This window comes from Tursiops truncatus, chromosome 3 (genome assembly GCF_011762595.2).
Source record: "Tursiops truncatus isolate mTurTru1 chromosome 3, mTurTru1.mat.Y, whole genome shotgun sequence".
Classification (NCBI taxonomy): domain Eukaryota; kingdom Metazoa; phylum Chordata; class Mammalia; order Artiodactyla; family Delphinidae; genus Tursiops; species Tursiops truncatus.
The window spans coordinates 141,140,169-141,157,069 of record NC_047036.1 but is presented as its reverse complement, the minus strand read 5'-3'; the positions used below and the strand labels follow the sequence as shown (position 1 = coordinate 141,157,069).

General features: G+C 39.4%; 1 pseudogene; it reads left to right on the top strand.

The window, feature by feature from the left end:
- Positions 1-554: 554 nt before the first annotated feature.
- LOC101337881 (protein lin-28 homolog A pseudogene) lies at positions 555-3,259 on the top strand (annotated as a pseudogene).
- Positions 3,260-16,901: the final 13,642 nt, after the last annotated feature.

The following is a 16,901-nucleotide window of genomic DNA, read 5'->3' as shown; positions in this document are numbered from 1 at the left end:
AATTACACCTCATATTACATTTATGTGTATTATTAGATTATACACTTGGAGTCTTCAACCCTCTAGTTTTTAACACAGTGACTTGAACAGAGCCGATTCCTTATAAGTGGTTGTCAGGTATCTGGCTACCTTAGTGACTTTCCTTCCCAATTTAACTTCAAAATTATATCCTAGTTCCACATCTCTTTCTCAGTACATTCTTTAATGAAATGTCTTAATTTCACATCTTTTGTAGTTTGCAATTTTTTTCAGCTGTCTAAAAGCACTGATTGCATTATTTCATGATGTAATGTTTGTTTTAAAAAAGTCGTTGACATCATGAACTAAGGCTAATTTGTTATACTTGTATTTAATGTATCATCATCTATGGGGTGAATTAAATTGAATATTTATATTGATATTAGAAAAAATTAAGGCTAAAAAAACATTAGGTTACAAAGTTAAAATCCCTGGCAGGGAAGAGTTAAAATATATAAGGCAAGGAAGAAGAGAATATTTTTAGCTGAGTTTTAAAGATAGTTAATGGGATGGAGAGTCCTGGAAGGCTGTTCTAGATGGCAGATGGCCGATGGCTACAGAGCCGTCCTGATACAGTCCTGGCTGTGACGTTAGTTGAGGGAGTTGGGACTGGAGGAGAAGGGAGAAGCTGTGAAAAAGTAGTGATTCCAGAGTTTGAAGTGGTTTCAAAAGAGTATCTGTGAAAGTTCTATAAAAGTCTATCATGCTATCAATAAAAAGCAAAATCCTCCTGACATATTCTCATATGGAGAATTATCAAAAAACAGGGTATTTTATACATTGTGTCAAAAGTGATAAAATATTAATAGATGACCTCATTGTATCCTTACTATGTTTGAGGTGCAGGGCTAACAACTTTCTAAGAATTTCCTTTTCAACTAGGAAATGGTGGAGGTGGACCCAGGTCTGTCTCAGTCTCTTGACCTCTCTCTTACGTCACCTCCCTCAGCTATTTGTGGACAGCGTGACAGAGAAAAGACCAAGGACTCTTCTCTGTATCCTTATTTACCACTTTTTTTTCTCATTTTTAAAGGTAATAGAAACAGATGACTCCTATTCACCTCAAGAGTCTACATAGGGAACGTAAAGAAATAAGAATAAAAGGCAAAATAAACATTTGACTGTGTTTTAGGACAATGTAACAGAAAACATTTCTAAACTAACAGTTTCTTTTTTTTTCTTTTTGTCTTCAAGAACTCATATTTTGAAAAGGGAATTTTAGAGTAAGATTTTGTTATTGTATAGAACTAAAGAGCTAGGCTTTCTTTTTTACTCATAGTCTATTTTCAAATGACCTTTTTCTCTAAATACGAATACATCTACTTTAATATTAGGAAATTCAAGAGTAATGATCATTCTGGGGCTTTCCAGTGTTACTCTTATCATTTCTGATTCCCTCCTTTCCTAATTAGACAATAGTTTGTCTTGTTAGGTGTGTGTAACAGTCATTCGGAGCTGTCATTGTACAGGGCACCCTACTCACTGTTGTGGGAGTACAGATTCTAAGAATAATTCTTGACCCTATGATTGAGTTGAGAACATGAGATATAAAAGAAAGATAAATGTATAGTGCAAATGATAAATGCTTTTAATCTCAAGTGGAAAAAATCACTATGGCTTTCTTCTCTCTGATGCCTAAAATTTTGAGAGGCTTCTCTTTGTATGTCTGTGTGTGTGTTTGTGTGTGTAAGCATTTTCGTGATAAATTATATATTTTTGCTAAGGAGTTGAGCAAATTTGTGCATTCAGCACTTACATGTAGGGCTTCCCTGATGGTGCAGTGGTTAAGAATCCGCCTGCCAATGCAGTGGACAGTTTGAGTCCTGGGCTGGGAAGATCCCACATGCTGCAGAGCAACTAAGCTCGTGTGCCACAACTACTGAAGCCTGCTTGCCTAGAGCCCGTGCTCCGCAACAAGAGAAGCCACCACAATGAGAAGCTCACACATCACGACAAAGAGTCGCCCCCGCTCGCTGCAAATAGATAAAGCCTGTGTGCAGCAATGAAGACCCAACGCAGCCAAAAATAAAATAAATTAAAAAAAATACTTACATGTAATTGACATTAGTGGAAATTCTAAACAACATATATCTCAGAATGTGGACCTCTTTCTTTACTAAACTCTGTCATTTTTAGTTTTGGCTTTTCTTCCTTAAATTAGAATTTGGAAAATATTCTTAACCTTACTTTCCTAGAATAGACCAGATTTTGTCTACCTGCATATGACATGAAGATAAGAAATAAGATATAAGGTACATTTTAAAACAAGATACCTTTGAATAGGGAATGAAAATGTTTCTTTTCGATACTCGCATTGCTTTATACTAAGCTTATTTTCAAGTGGATTGTCTCACTATGTGATATAATTATTAGCCATCATTTAGTGAGTTAAGTTCCATTATAGAATTTCTCTAGGGTCTGATGAGGCAGTATTCCTTTTTCTGCTTCATGACAGCCAAGACTGACATAGTGGAGGCCACTGCTTGATTAAAGTAAATGGCAGTCAGTGTGTATAAAATCTGGATGCCAACATGAGTACTTTTGTGGGTATTTAAAAAAATATAGCCCTTTGCCTCCAGACTTCTCTGGGGCCAGCAGCCGGCCGACCTGGGGCCCGGGGCCGCGGGCTCAACCGACTACCGTGAGCTCTGTGTCAAACCAGCAGTTTGCAGGTGGCCGGAGGAGGAGCAGGAGGACGCGGCCCGGGCGGCCGTGGAGCCGCAGCTGCTGTGCGGAGCCGGCATCTGTTAAGTGGTTCAACGTGCGCATGGGATTCGGCTTCCTGTCCGGGGTCACACTCGACCCCACCCTCACCCCGGCGGATGTCTTTGTGCACCAGAGTAAGCTGCACATGGAGGGCTTCCGGAGCCTGAAGGAGGGTGAGGCCGTAGAGTTCACCTTTAAGAAGTCTGCCAAGGGCCTGGAATCGATCCAAGTCACCGGCCCTGGTGGGGTGTCCTGCACTGGGAGCGAGAGGTGGCCCAAATGGAAGAACATGCAGAAACGCAGATCAAAGGGAGATAGGTGCTACAACTGTGGAGGTCTAGGCCATCATGCCAAGGAATGCAAACGGCCACCCCAGCCCAAAGAGTGCCACTTCTGCCAGAGCATCAACCATATGGTAGCCTCGCGTCCACTGAAGGCCCAGCAAGCTCCCAGCTCCCAGGGAAAGCCAGCCTACTTTCGGCAGGAGGAAGAAGAGATCCATAGCCCTGCCATGCTCCCCGAGGCCCAGAATTGAGCCACAGTGGATGGGGGCTATCCGTGTGTGATCAGAAAGTTTTGAGGAACAGGCATCGATCGGCAGAGTGGAGAAAGGGGGGACAGGGTGGGTAGGGGGCAGCTGGCACTGCCATATATCTCAGGCCGGGGTCTACAGTGTCACCCCCTCTTCCCTCTTGGTGGAGGGAAGGGGTGAGGCAAAGAAACTCCAATCATGCTCTATCCAAATGCACGTGAGGGCTTTGGGGGTAACCCTTCCTGCATGCTTTATCTGAGTCTCCACCCCCAGAATCTCCAGCTTTTGAAAGTGGCCTGGATAGGGAAGTTGTTTTACTCTTCGAGAAGGATATGGAATAATAGTTCCCATGACAGAGTGAAAAGATTAAGCATGAGACCAGATTGATGGACCCAAACCCACAAGCCACTACATTCTGTGGGAGGAAATATCTCAGGGGTAAGGCAGGGTTTTCCGCATCCTGTCTCCTCATAACCCCCTCCTGGGACAGAGTGCTGAGAACTGTCCCAAGCAATGGGTTGTGATGATAGGCAAAAGGAGGGTTGAGGGAACAGCTGCAGACCTGCTGCTTCTAAGCTCACTCCCACCCCATTCCGGGCCAATACAATTTTATTTATTTGCTCCCTTGGATGACTGTACCTTGGGTCCCAGTTTCTCCAGGATGCCAACTGTACTAGTTGTGTGCGAATGACGTATCTTGTGCATTTTAACTTTTTTTTCATAATATAAATATTCTGGTTTTGTATTTTTGTGTATTTTAATCTAAGGCCCTCATTCCTGCACTGTGTTCTCAGGTACATGAGCAATCTCAGGGATAAGTCGGCAGCAGCTCCAGGTCTGCACAGCAGGAATACTTTCTGTTGCTGTATCACCAGAGAGAACAACTATTTGGAGTGTATAGCCTATTGAACTACCTCATTTTTGCCAACTAGAGCTGGCTTTTCTGCCATAGTGTCCTCTTGAAACCCCTCCATCTTCTATGTTTCATAGGAGACTAGGTTTTAACTGGTCTGCCCCATGGCATGGTCTCCTTCTACTGAAAGATTAGAAATTGGTCTGAACAGGAAAAGGTGGTACAGAGAGGTTAGGAGAGGTTGGGCCAAGTAAAAGGTGCAGAGAGGGGAAGCCAAGATTAGGCAGAGGTCATCTGTATGTGTGATAAAGGATTCCTGTTCCGGACCTCTAATCCCAGGGCACAGAACTTGCTTTACATACCAGGTCCATCCTTCACTGGATTGGGCTAGGCCTAACACACAACAGGGTGTATTGTAAGTGTTTTTGTAAAAACTGTGAGTTGGTAAGGACAGGTTTTAAGAATGATGCCTCTGTACCCATCTTAAGCTGCCCAGGGATGGATATATGAAACAAGGATAAGATCCTTAATCTTTAACAATTCTGGGCTTTTCCTCCTTTGTTTCCAGAGAGAACATCAGTGATGGCTTCTTTGTGGTTTCCGAGAGCCAGTGTCCTGCCCTGCTGCCGCAGTAATTAGTGTCATGGTAGCTAAAGGAGAAAAGGGGGTTTCATTTACATGCTGAGATCACTGCAAACCTACCTCACTGTGTTGTAATGGGGCAAATGCAATAGAACACATTGGGTGATGTGTGTCTGATCCTGGGTTCTTGTCTCCCCCAATTGCTGCCCCCCTCTAGCTATTGTATTTGTCTGGGCTTTGTAGGACTTCACAAGTAGCTGATCTGGTGGTTGCTAGGTGGCCTAGTTTGTGTAAATATAATGTGTTGGTCTTCTCCATGTTCTTTTGGGATTTTATTGTTTACAAATTTCTTTTTATATTGAGAAAAATAGCCAAAGCATCTTTGACAAAAGGTCTGCACCAGCCAAAAAGATCTGAAACATAAGATTGGGGGCCCCTCTTCTTGAAGTGGGAGGTCTTGAACTACACTTTCTTTTGTGTTCCTCTTCCCCTGTTTCCTATTTTGAACAAGATCTTCTGTTCTAAAAACTGTATTCCTACCCCCTCTTCTTTCCCCCTTCGTGCCCCCCCCAAAAATAGTCCATACACCTATACGTTTAATTTGTCTGTGATTAAATGATTTGTGCAAAAATCCTGAAGAAGCTAAGAACTCTCCATCCCTTGTTCCTAAGTCATGACCATTCCTTGATTTGATTCATGGCAAACAGACTGCTGTCTTTGGATGGATTAAAACCTACTTGAATCTCTAATCCTAGGGTAGAGAGGAGCAACGAGGTGGCCTTCCATGTAGAAAGTGGGGTTGGGAGACCACGAAAGGAAAGATGAATATATAGCCAAGTCACTCAGGAACTTTTATGCAGGTGCAAGAAACTTACGTCAAAGGGGCCACAAGATTGTTTAATAGGAGACGGACGAATTAACTCCATGTTTACTGCTAGAAACCAAAGCTTTGTGTGAAATCTTGAATTTATGGGGAGGGAGGGAGGGAGGGAGGGTAGAAAAGCATGTACCTGTTCTTCATCCCTTCCCCTCATTACTGAACTGCAGGAGACTGAGCCCCCTTGGGCTTTGGCGACCCATCTGTGTAGTGTTTATTTGTTGGTTGATTTTGCTGTGCCAGGTACTTCCTTTCCCATTTGCTATCATTTTGTAACACACAGGCTGACCCTTTTCCCTTCCCCTTCTTTTCCTTGGGAAAATACAATGAATAAAGACTTACTGGTACCGAAAAAAATAATTTTATATATATATATATATATATATATATATATATAGATAGATAGATAGATAGATAGATAGATATATAGTCTCCCAAAGTTGAGAGTGTAAAAAGTTTATAGCTCATCCCCTTTTCAGAATGGAAACAAGTTATTATTTGTTAGAATTTTTCTTTTTTCTAATGGCAGAGCAGACTGGGCAGGTCAAAACCAAATCCTAGAGTCTATGTGATTTATTTGGCTATATCTTTAGAGCAACCTCATCAGACCTACTCCCACACCATTACATAAAGTCAGTTTAGACCAGAAATCAGGGCATTAATCTTGGTATCCTGACCCAACTGGGAATTGACACTAACTAGACAAATGTCCTTAAACAAGCAACACTTTTTATGGGTCTCAGTTCTGTCACTTATAAAATAAGGGTACTAGATTACATAATATATAAGAATCAGTGGTTCCCCTAGGCAATTACTTTGAGGAAATAAATGCATTGCTGAAGTCTGAGATGGAAGATAAACAGAGTAGGAATAAAAAAAGTAATTAGTACCATGCTCTATTATCCAAGTTTGTTAAAGCAAGCACGCTATTTTCTGAAAACAAAGAAACAAACAAATACAAATAGGGGTTTCAAAGAAGAAAGTAAATACAGGTTTAAAGTTCTTGGGACTATTTTTTAGTGTTAGATGATTTATATACTTTTTAAAGTATTATTGAATACTAATGATAAATATGATGTTCTAGATATAAAACTGAAGCTATGTAAAGCAGATTAAAAGGGAAACATTATGTTATCATTTACTGACTAATGCAAAATCTCCATCCATCCCATGGAGATTTTGGTACCTGGTTTACTGTTCCTCTCTCCTGCCTTTGCTCTTGAACCATTTTAATAGTCACATAGATAATCCTTCCAAAATCCTGGTTCTAAGTTCCTTAAATTTCTCTCTTTAAATGAGTGTTCTCTATCGCATAGCACACTGTGATATTATTCAATAGTTGTTTTTCTTTTTTCAACCAGTTAATACATTTTCCCCATTACTTCCATTTCAGACATTCTAGCTTTCAAATATCACCCTCTATCTTTCAAGGTCTTCTCATTAATTTCCCAGTTTCAACAATTGCTATTCTACCCTAGAACCTATAAGCTATTATTCTAGCACATTTCCATTGTTCTTCACCCTTTCATGTCCTAACTTCATCCTTGGCCAGTTTGAATCCCAGATATGAGTCTATCATCTCATATCTGGCCTCAACTATAACACAAACCCCCCTATCACTCATAATTGCCTGGAAATGCTGAAGTACTGGTTCAATTTAATTTTTTTTTTATTCTACTCCTATCTGTAGACAGATGAGTAAGGCTGGAGCAAATAGAACCCTTTGACTGCATGCTACTATTAAACACTAAACAGTATAATTTGGGATAGACCAAATGTTATCTCATCAACTCAAGGACATAATACCAACATGTTTCTCTTCTTCTATAACATTTAATTGTGCTCTCTACTGCATCTTTCCAATTAGAATACTGTATTATCAGGCCACTCAGGATGGTTGTTCTCTTGTTCTCTGTATATTCCCTGCTCCACCAGTCCTTTCTTCTCCTAGACTTATTCATATGACTGACCTCCCCTCTTCTATTTTTTGAATAAATAAGTTACACTCCATTTATAGTTATTATAATATATTGGCTATATCCCCTGTATTGTACAATATATCCTCATAGCTTATTTTATACATAATAGTTTGTTCTTCTTAATTTCCTACCCCTATATTACCCCTCCTCACTTTCTTCTCCCCACGGGTGACCACTAGTTTGCTCTCTGTATCTGTAAGTTGGCTGCTTCTTTGTTATAGTCATTAGTTTGTTGTATTTTTAAGTTTCTGCATATAAGTGACATCATATAATGTTTTCTTTCTCCATCTAACTTATTTCACTTAGCATAACACCACCCAAGTCCATCGATGTTACTGCAAATGGCAAATTTTAATTCCTTTTTATGGCTGAGTAGTATTCCACTGTGTGTGTGTGTGTATGTGTACCGCATCTTCTTTATTCATCTGTTGATGGACACTGAAGTTGCTTCCATATCTTGGCAATTGTAAATAATGCTGTTATGAACACTGGGGTTCACATATCGTTTTGATTTATTTTTATTTTTATTTTTTGGATATATAACACAGATAAATGTTGGTGAGAATGTTGAGAAAAGAGAACCCTCCTACACTGTTGATGGGAATGTAAATTGGTGCAGCCACTGTGGAAAACAGTATGCAGGTTTCTCAAAACACTAAACACAGAATTACCATGACTGACCTCTGAATCATAGAGCTTAATCAGTAATTGCCTATGTGCTTCCTGCCCCTCCCCTACCTCACCTCCGCTGCCCCAGTCAGTGACTGTCCTAATCTTTAGATCAGAATGGCTCCACTACAGTAGTTTATCAAAGGGGAAACATCTGCCCCAAGATGGTTGTTAATGCCAGGGGGCTGTGAGAGATGTGCCCCTCTGCTGGTTTCCCTGGCAACTGAAGAGCCAACCTGATGTCATTTCCCCCTAAACTGGTAACCTCATCTCCACAACCTCCCCAATAGTGAAGGAAGACTTCTGCCGTGTCTTGCCTGTCATCTGCGGTGCAGGGTGGCAGGTTGGGGTGTCACTCCAGGACCTTGCTTCAGACATGTAAGGTCCTCTATCTGATAAACCCTTGATGTCTTGGTCGCTGACACGGGGTTCTTTCTTTGGTCTTGTGGCTGGGCAATTACAGGGCTTGCAGACCTGCAGGGTACAGCCCAACACATACCATATGCTATAATATCTGTGCTTTTTTTAAATTGACTGTATCCTTACTCTTCCTTCATCTTATTACTCTACCAAAATAAATCTTACGAAAGTCACACCATTCACATTGCTAAATTACATAGACAGTTCTTGGTCCTCCCTTTCATTCAGCATATAAGCAGCATTTTGTAAGGATGCTTATTCATTCCTTGAAATATTTCTTCGCTTGGCTTTAGGGACCTCAGCCCTCTCGTTCTCCTCAAAATACAAGGGCTATCTCTTTTCATTCTCTTCTATTAGTTTTTCCTCATTTCCTCAGGGCTCAGTTCCTATTCCTCTACATTCATTCCCTGTGGGATCTTATTCCATCTTACTATTTTAAACATCATTTATATACTGGCAGCTCCTAAATTTCTATCTCCAGCCCATAGCTCTCCCTTGATTATCCAATTGTCTGCTCACCTTTGGAAATTTCATCCTAAACCTGTATCTTCCATGGAATCAATCAATGACAAATCCATCTTGTACCTGCTCAGATTAGAAACACTGTCTTCATCCTCAAATCTTCCTTTTCCCCTTCTCACAGCCCATATCCATTAACCATTTCTGCTGGCTCTACCTTTAAAGTACACCCCAGATCTGATAACTTCCAACTCTTTTTACTGCTGTCATGCTAATTTGAGCCACCATTATTTCTCCCCTGTATTACTGCAATAGCTTATTAACTTGCCTCCTTGTTTTCATCTATACCCATTTGTAATCTACACAAAACAAAGCAGCCAAAATTGTCTTTAGAAAGTTTGTCACTCATTTTATTATTAATAATTAAAGCAAAAAACAAAGAATTAAGGCAAGAATAAAGGCAAATTAAAACAAAAAGATAAACTGGAAAAATATTTGTAACAAATAAACTAAAGCCTATTCTTCCTAATATATTAAAGGCTGCTGAAGTTAAAAAGAAAAAAAGAACCAGCAACCTAATTTTAAACATAAGCAAAGGAAAGAAATAGACATTTAACAGGAAAAAAAAAAGAAACACAATTGTCCTATAGGTATATGAAACGATGCTCAATAATTCTCAAAAAGATAAATTCAAATTATATGTAATGTGATAGCTAATGAGAGTAAAGATGATGAAAGTTCAAAAAAGGATCTAGCGATCTCCATCAAAAGTATACACCTATAACCTCACAGAGCAACCTCAGCTCTGAGTATGTATTCATTTGAATACTACTTCACATGTATCAATATAAAATTAAGTAGTTTTTCTGCAACATTGTTATAATAGCAAAAATTGGAAACAATTAGAAATAGGTCAATGCTAATTAAATGTGGTATATTCATACAATGGAATAGTATGCAGCTGTATAAAAATTAAAAATGACAGTAATCTCTATTTATTAATAGAGAACTCTCCAGAATACACAGTTAAATGAAAATAGGCAAGAAGGAACATGGTAAATAAAGTAGACAAACATTGGTGTAAAAAGTGAGGCAGTAGTGATATAAATATATTTGTAAATACTTTTATTTGTCTGAAGATAAACTTATATAAGAGCTAAAAAAAATGGTTCTGAAAATGCAGGTAAATCATGTGAATGCAGACAGGGATGAGAGCAAGAATTTGTAGTGTAAAACCGTTCTATGTCATCTTTATCCATAAGCCACCTGAACGTATCACGTATTCAAAAAAATTTTAAATACCGTAAATTCAATCACTTCCCAAATTAAATCTCTCCATTAACTTTGTACCTCATTTGATGGGAAAAAAAAGAAGTCTGGATATTGGTCTACAAGATGGTCTGCATTCTCATCTCCACCGCCCCTCTCATCCTGTCTGCCACCATTACCCTCTTTGCATTAATCTGCTCAAAATACACTGACTTCCCTACTGCTCCCCAAAACAGCAAACACATTCCCACATCCAGACTTTTGCTTTCATTGCTTCTACTCCTTTTAAAACTCTTACCTCAGATATTTTGGGGGCTCCTCCTTTTCCCCTCCTTCTGGTATCTGCTCAAGTGCCATCTCATCAGCAATGCCTACATTTACTGCATAAAGTAGTCTGTATAAAGCACCCTCCTACCTTGGCACCTCTATTCCTTTGATGCTGTTTTATCATGTTTTTATCTAGCAGGGATCAACATTTGATGTATTATAATTTTACTTTCTTTTTTTTTTTTTTGTTCCCCCATCTTTTCTCCCTCTACCTCCCCAGGATGTAAATTCTAAAAGGACTTGGTTTTATTCCCTGGTGATTTCTCAGTAGGAAAATCAACAGTACCTGGCACATAGGAGGCACTCCAAAAAATACTGCTTAAATGAATGAATGTTAGATACTTAATCAAGCATAATCCTCCAATTTGCTCTATCAGAACAGTTCATTTACATTCCCACAGCACTACATATATTCTAGCCATGGATGTGGCAGTCATGGGCCTCAAGATCTTTGGAAGTGCTACATGGAGAGTGAAAATAGTGTGAACAAAGGATGTTTTCCCACAGCTTGAACCTAAGGAGCCCTTTGCTCCCCGCATGGGAGGACCATACAACCACACAATTGTAGGAGAGAACCCAGTGAACAATATATGAATAGAGGGTCCAGATGAGACCTCCTATCCATTTTTTACCTCTTAGAACACAGGCTGGCTAGCTCTCAAACACTGCACAACCATTCCTGAAAACATAGCCTGAATCTACTCGGCGAAACAGAAGTTTTCTTCTCTGAAAATTCACAGAATCTTGATGCAACAGCCAAATAGTTCTATCGAGATGACCCACTGTTATCATTAAGCACTAATGTTGATACAGAAATCTTAAAACTGTGTACGCATAACTGTGTTAAGAAAATTGTATTTAAAATGTGTGCTTTGTGTATATAACTTAACCATACATTTTAAAACCTCTAATTGCTCTTTGCCTCTTGAGTGAGCTAAGCTACATGCTGAATAAGAAAGGCAGGTTTGTTCCCCTCTCCTGGAGGCTCCCACTGTTTGATGATACCTTGTTTTTGTGCTTTAGCTTTAGTTTGAGAAGGAGGCAGGTAATCCTTTTCTTTCACTTGCCATTCCAAATGAAACAGTGTGACTGTTCTTAAACTGCCTCTTATCTTTAGCTCTATCTGCATGACATTGCCCAGAACTTGCTTCTGCCCTCCCTCTTACTTCAGATCCCTGTTGTATGTGCAGACTTCACTGTCTTTAGAATGTGCATGTTCTATGGAAATCCCGGGAGTTCTTTCACACGGGGTTGCCTGTAGTTTTCTGACAATCTTGGCTACCCTGCATTTTTTCCTAAGCCTAGAGTCTTCCTTCTTTGTTTGCTCTTTTCAATTTTCTTCTCTCTTCCAGTCCTTTTACTCTTCATTGGCCCAATGGGATCAGAATTTAACTTCTTCATTTCTAGTCTCCCCCTTCCCCACCCCCTTAATTAGTCCCCATATCTTCTTTGCTTGCCATCAACCAGACTTTCAAGAATAACTCAAAATGGCAAAGGGTTAAGAAGCATAGTTAAATTTGGGCCACATAATCTAAGTTACTGGATTCATAGGAAGACAAATTTGCACTGCCTCTGATTCTCTGAACAGGATTTTTATTTTTTTTAACTTCGGGCCTTTTCAATTATTCTTTTTATGTAAACTACTCTTCTTTCAGCTCTTTTCTTAATCACTCTTATCCTTTAAGTTTCAGCACAAATGTTGTCCCCTTAGAGAGGCTTTTACTGGCCACTCCATCTCAAGTTATTCTGTTTTATTACTCAGTGTATTGATTTCCTATGTAACACCAAAACGTATAAGCGTATTGCTTATCTATTTGACTACTTTATTATTCTCTAGCTTCCCCACTAGAATGATGTTTCCTAGAGAAATGAAATCTCGCTTTTTCACCCTCTCCCCATTGCATTCAAATCTAATTCAGAGGAACAGTACACACTCAATAAACCTTAATTGAATGATTTAGTTGATTTCTTCCTTTTCCTCTCACATTACTACTTCAATCTAGTTATTCAAAAGTTGTTTTGTTTTCTTTGCTTGTTTCTTTTTAGCATTTGGGAATATATGTCTATTTTTTAAATAAGTTTTTATTGTGGTAAAAGGCACATAACATAAAATGCACCATCTTAACCATTTTTAAGTGTACAGTTTAGTGGTGGTTCCTAATGGTGTTCAGTCATCACCACCATCTATCTCCATAACCCTTTTCATCTTGAAAAACTGAAACTCTACACTCATTAAACAGTAACTCCCCATTCCCCTCATAAAGCTCCTGGCAACTAGTATTCTGTTTCCTGTTTCTATGATTTTGACTACTCTAAGTACCTTGTATGACTGGAATCAGAGTATTTGTCTTTGTGACAGGCTTTTCTCACTTAGCATAATGTCTTCAAGGTTCATCCATTTTGGAGCATATGTCAGAATTTCTTTCCTTTTTAAGGCTGAATAATATCCCATGTTATATATATACTACACTTATCCATTTGTCCATGAACAGACACGGGTTTGTCAAAAACAAGACAAGAAGCCCAAGACGGAGTCAATATGCTAAGTCCCACATGAGCAAACCAAGACTTAATTACCATTTCGACTCTGTCAGAAATGTAATCTTAAACCACTCACTCAGGAACTGCCTGATCAGCACTAGTTAGGTGATCTAATAGACGCCTGCCATTCCCTAAAGGAAAGTAACTTTGCAATAACTAACCCACATTTTTGCCAGTATAACTTTGTTCTCATTCCATTCTGCCTATAAAAGTTTTTCGTTTTGTACAGCTCCTTGGAGCTCCTTTCTATCTGCTAGATTGGATGCTTCCTGATTCAAATCAATTTTTGCTCAGATAAACTCTTACATGTTTAATATGCCTCAGTTTATGCCTTAACAGTTCCTGTGTCAGAAGAGGAAACTGAAGGAGACCCCTGACAGCCCCCAAGAGTAATGAAGTACCACACATAGGTACCTGTTGAGCTCCTTAGCTTGCTGCTTTCTTGCTGCCTTGAGAGGTCATGAGTATGTCCCTCTAGGACCCTAGCTCTGCAGCTTTTGCATTACGAGCTGTGAGATTTTTTTTTGCGGTACGCGGGCCTCTCACTGTTGTGGCCTCTCCCGTTGCGGAGCACAGGCCCCGGACGCCCAGGCTCAGCGGCCGTGGCTCACGGGCCCAGCCGCTCCGCGGCATGTGGGATCTTCCCGGACCGGGGCACGAATTTCGCCCCAGCTTACCCTTCCCCCTCCCACCCCGTGTCCTCACGTCCATTCTCTATGTCTACATCTTTATTCCTGCCCTGCAACTAGATTCATCAGTACCATTTTTTTTTCTTTTTTAGATTCTATATATGTGTGTTAGAATATGGTATTTGTTTTTCTCTTTCTGACTTACTTCACTCTGTATGACAGACTCTAGGTCCATCCACCTCATTACAAATAAGTCAATTTAATTTCAAAAAATCTAGAAACAATAAATGCTGGAAAGGGTGTGGTGAAAACGGAACCCTCGTGCACTGCTGGTGGGAATGTAAATTGATACAGCCACTATGGAAAACAGTATGGAGGTTCTTAAAAAACTAAAAATAGAAAGATCATATGGCCCAGCAATCCCACTACTGGGCATATACCCTGAGAAAACCATAATTCCAAAAGAGACATGTAACACAACGTTCATTGCAGCACTATTTATAATTGCTATTGAATTCTATTCATTATTTTAAAGAAATCTCTCTAATAAAAGGCAAACCTCTCCTTATTTTTCTTTACAATTTAGTCTGTGTGAAAAGTTGGTCATTTAAAGCTTTTGTTTCCCATATAACTGGTCGCCTTGTTAAGTGCAACAAACCTAATAGGCTTTGTTGAGTTCTCTATTTCTAAATTCAGTTCAACACCGATGTTTATTGCTTTCCTACTCTTTTGAAGACTCAGAAGTAGGTGGTTTGAGGGGATACAAAAATGAACAAGCCACAATTACTTTGTTGATGGAGCATCAAATCTAGTGGAAGAGCTAAAATGTCCTCAAATAACTACATTAGAAAACATAATGTGATAAATACAACCACAGAGCAACAAAGAACCTTAGCCAGATAGAGAAACGTGCTCAACTGCTGAGTGCCCAGGGCATATAGGGCTGACAAATGTTAGAGTAGCCCTTTCTATTTGAAAATGACTGAGCCCTGTTATGAATTATCCCCCCCGCCAAAAGGAGAAATTTAGACACAGAGGCAAACATGCACAGAAGGAAACAATATGAAGACACAGGGAGAAGATGCCCACGTGACCAGTGATGAATCTACAAGCCAAGGATTGTCAGCAAACACCAGAAGCCAGAGGAGGCAAGGAAGAATTCTCCCCTAGAGCGAGCCATTAGAAAGAGCATGGCTCTTCTGACACCTTGATTTCAGACTTCTAGCCTCCAGCACTGAGACAATAAATTTCTGTTGTTTAATTCACCCAGTTTTCATAATTTGTTAGGGCAGCCCTAGGAAACGGATAGAAGTCCTAAACTCAACGTGATACTAAAGAAATATAAAAGTACCATGCACCAGGCAGGGACTTGGAAACTACCAACCATATTCTGATTATATTTCAATCTAATGCTAAGATTCTGATCTGTGGAAGTAAAGAACTGTCCAAGCACCCTTAATGTAAGACCATTTTTATGTATGCCATTTAAAAAGAGTTTACCGGCTACACTAGTATTTCTACTAGAAATCAAACTATCTACTGTTTATCTGCTTTTTGCTTTCACAAACAAAAACCAAGCAAACAAAAACTGCTCACGTTTGCAGTGCTGTACAGATGGTAGGCTTTGAAAAGTATTTTTTGTCAATTAACCCATAAAAATAGCATAAATTACACTTTTCTTCAAATGGGCAAATGTTTGCCCCAGCTAACTCAAGTGTGTTGTTAAAACCAAATACAATAATGAGCATCAAAATGTTTAGAAATATTTAGTAAAGCACTAGGGAAATATATAAGGTATGATTACTGAGCAATTTAATCCATAAAATTTAAAAATACTCTTTAAAACATATGTTTACTTTAAATATTGACCATGTCTTTAAAAAGGTATTTTACTTGAAAATGAAATCATTATTGAATAAGATTCACTTGCATGATTTCTCTTTATGCGTATCTAATTTTCACTAAAGAAACCTGTTATTACTTAAAGGAGGGATTTATTCTGACATGAAAAAAATAAAAGACGATAAAAATGTGAGAGACTAAAAAAGACTCAGAGAAGAACAGGATACAAATCTAACTAACTCTAAAATCACTGTTGTTTACAAAGAAATCTTTCCTTTGATTTACCTGGGGTGTGCATTAATCACATCTCAAAAAAACTCAGGAAAAGAAAAACAAAAATAACTAGAAAAGCAAAATGAGGGAATATTGATTTTCTTTGTTTCTCTGATTAGATGAGTTGGATGCCTATACTCCACTTTCTGAATTATTTATTCCAATTTGATTCAATGAGTATAATGTACAAATTCTTCCCTAGGTTAGACATTTGAGGGAATCACTATTAAAACTTGACACCCACCATCATTACCTGGACTAGTTGGAAAGACCTGGATTTTTTTAAAAAAATAAAAACCCAGTCGGGCTTCCCTGGTGGCGCAGTGGTTGAGAGTCTGCCTGCAGATACAGGTGGCACGTGTTTGTGCCCCGGTCTGGGAGGATCCCACATGCCGCGGAGCGGCTGGGCCCGTGAGCCATGGCCGCTGAGCCTGCGCGTCCGGAGCCTGTGCTCCGCAACGGGAGAGGCCGCAGCAGTGAGAGACCCTCGTACAGGAAAAAAAAAAAAAAAAACAGTCACTTTTAACCTTGAACCCTGGTCTCTTGGAACTCTGGAACCAACTGGTTCCTCCTTTATGATGTCCCTGACAATCATTGCTCAACTCCTTGCCTTCTTCTTTCTCTAATCACTACTTCCAAAAATGCAACCACCTCCTTAACTTCTCTCCTAGATATTTCTAAAAACAACCAGTTTAGCCATCACTAATTACAGTCTCTCTCTTCCCCCATCTTGTACATATTCCCTTTCTCTGTGTTCAATTCTCTTTCCAAGAAAATCTAAGATGAAACCTAGCTTTCTTCTGATAGCAGATCACCCTTTAGAACAGGTAGCCTCTTCTCTCCAGTCCTCAGATTCCTGGCTAAGGAGGTGGGGTTGACATATTTTTGGATCCCCATTGTCAACTCTAGATAACCATGCAAAGTT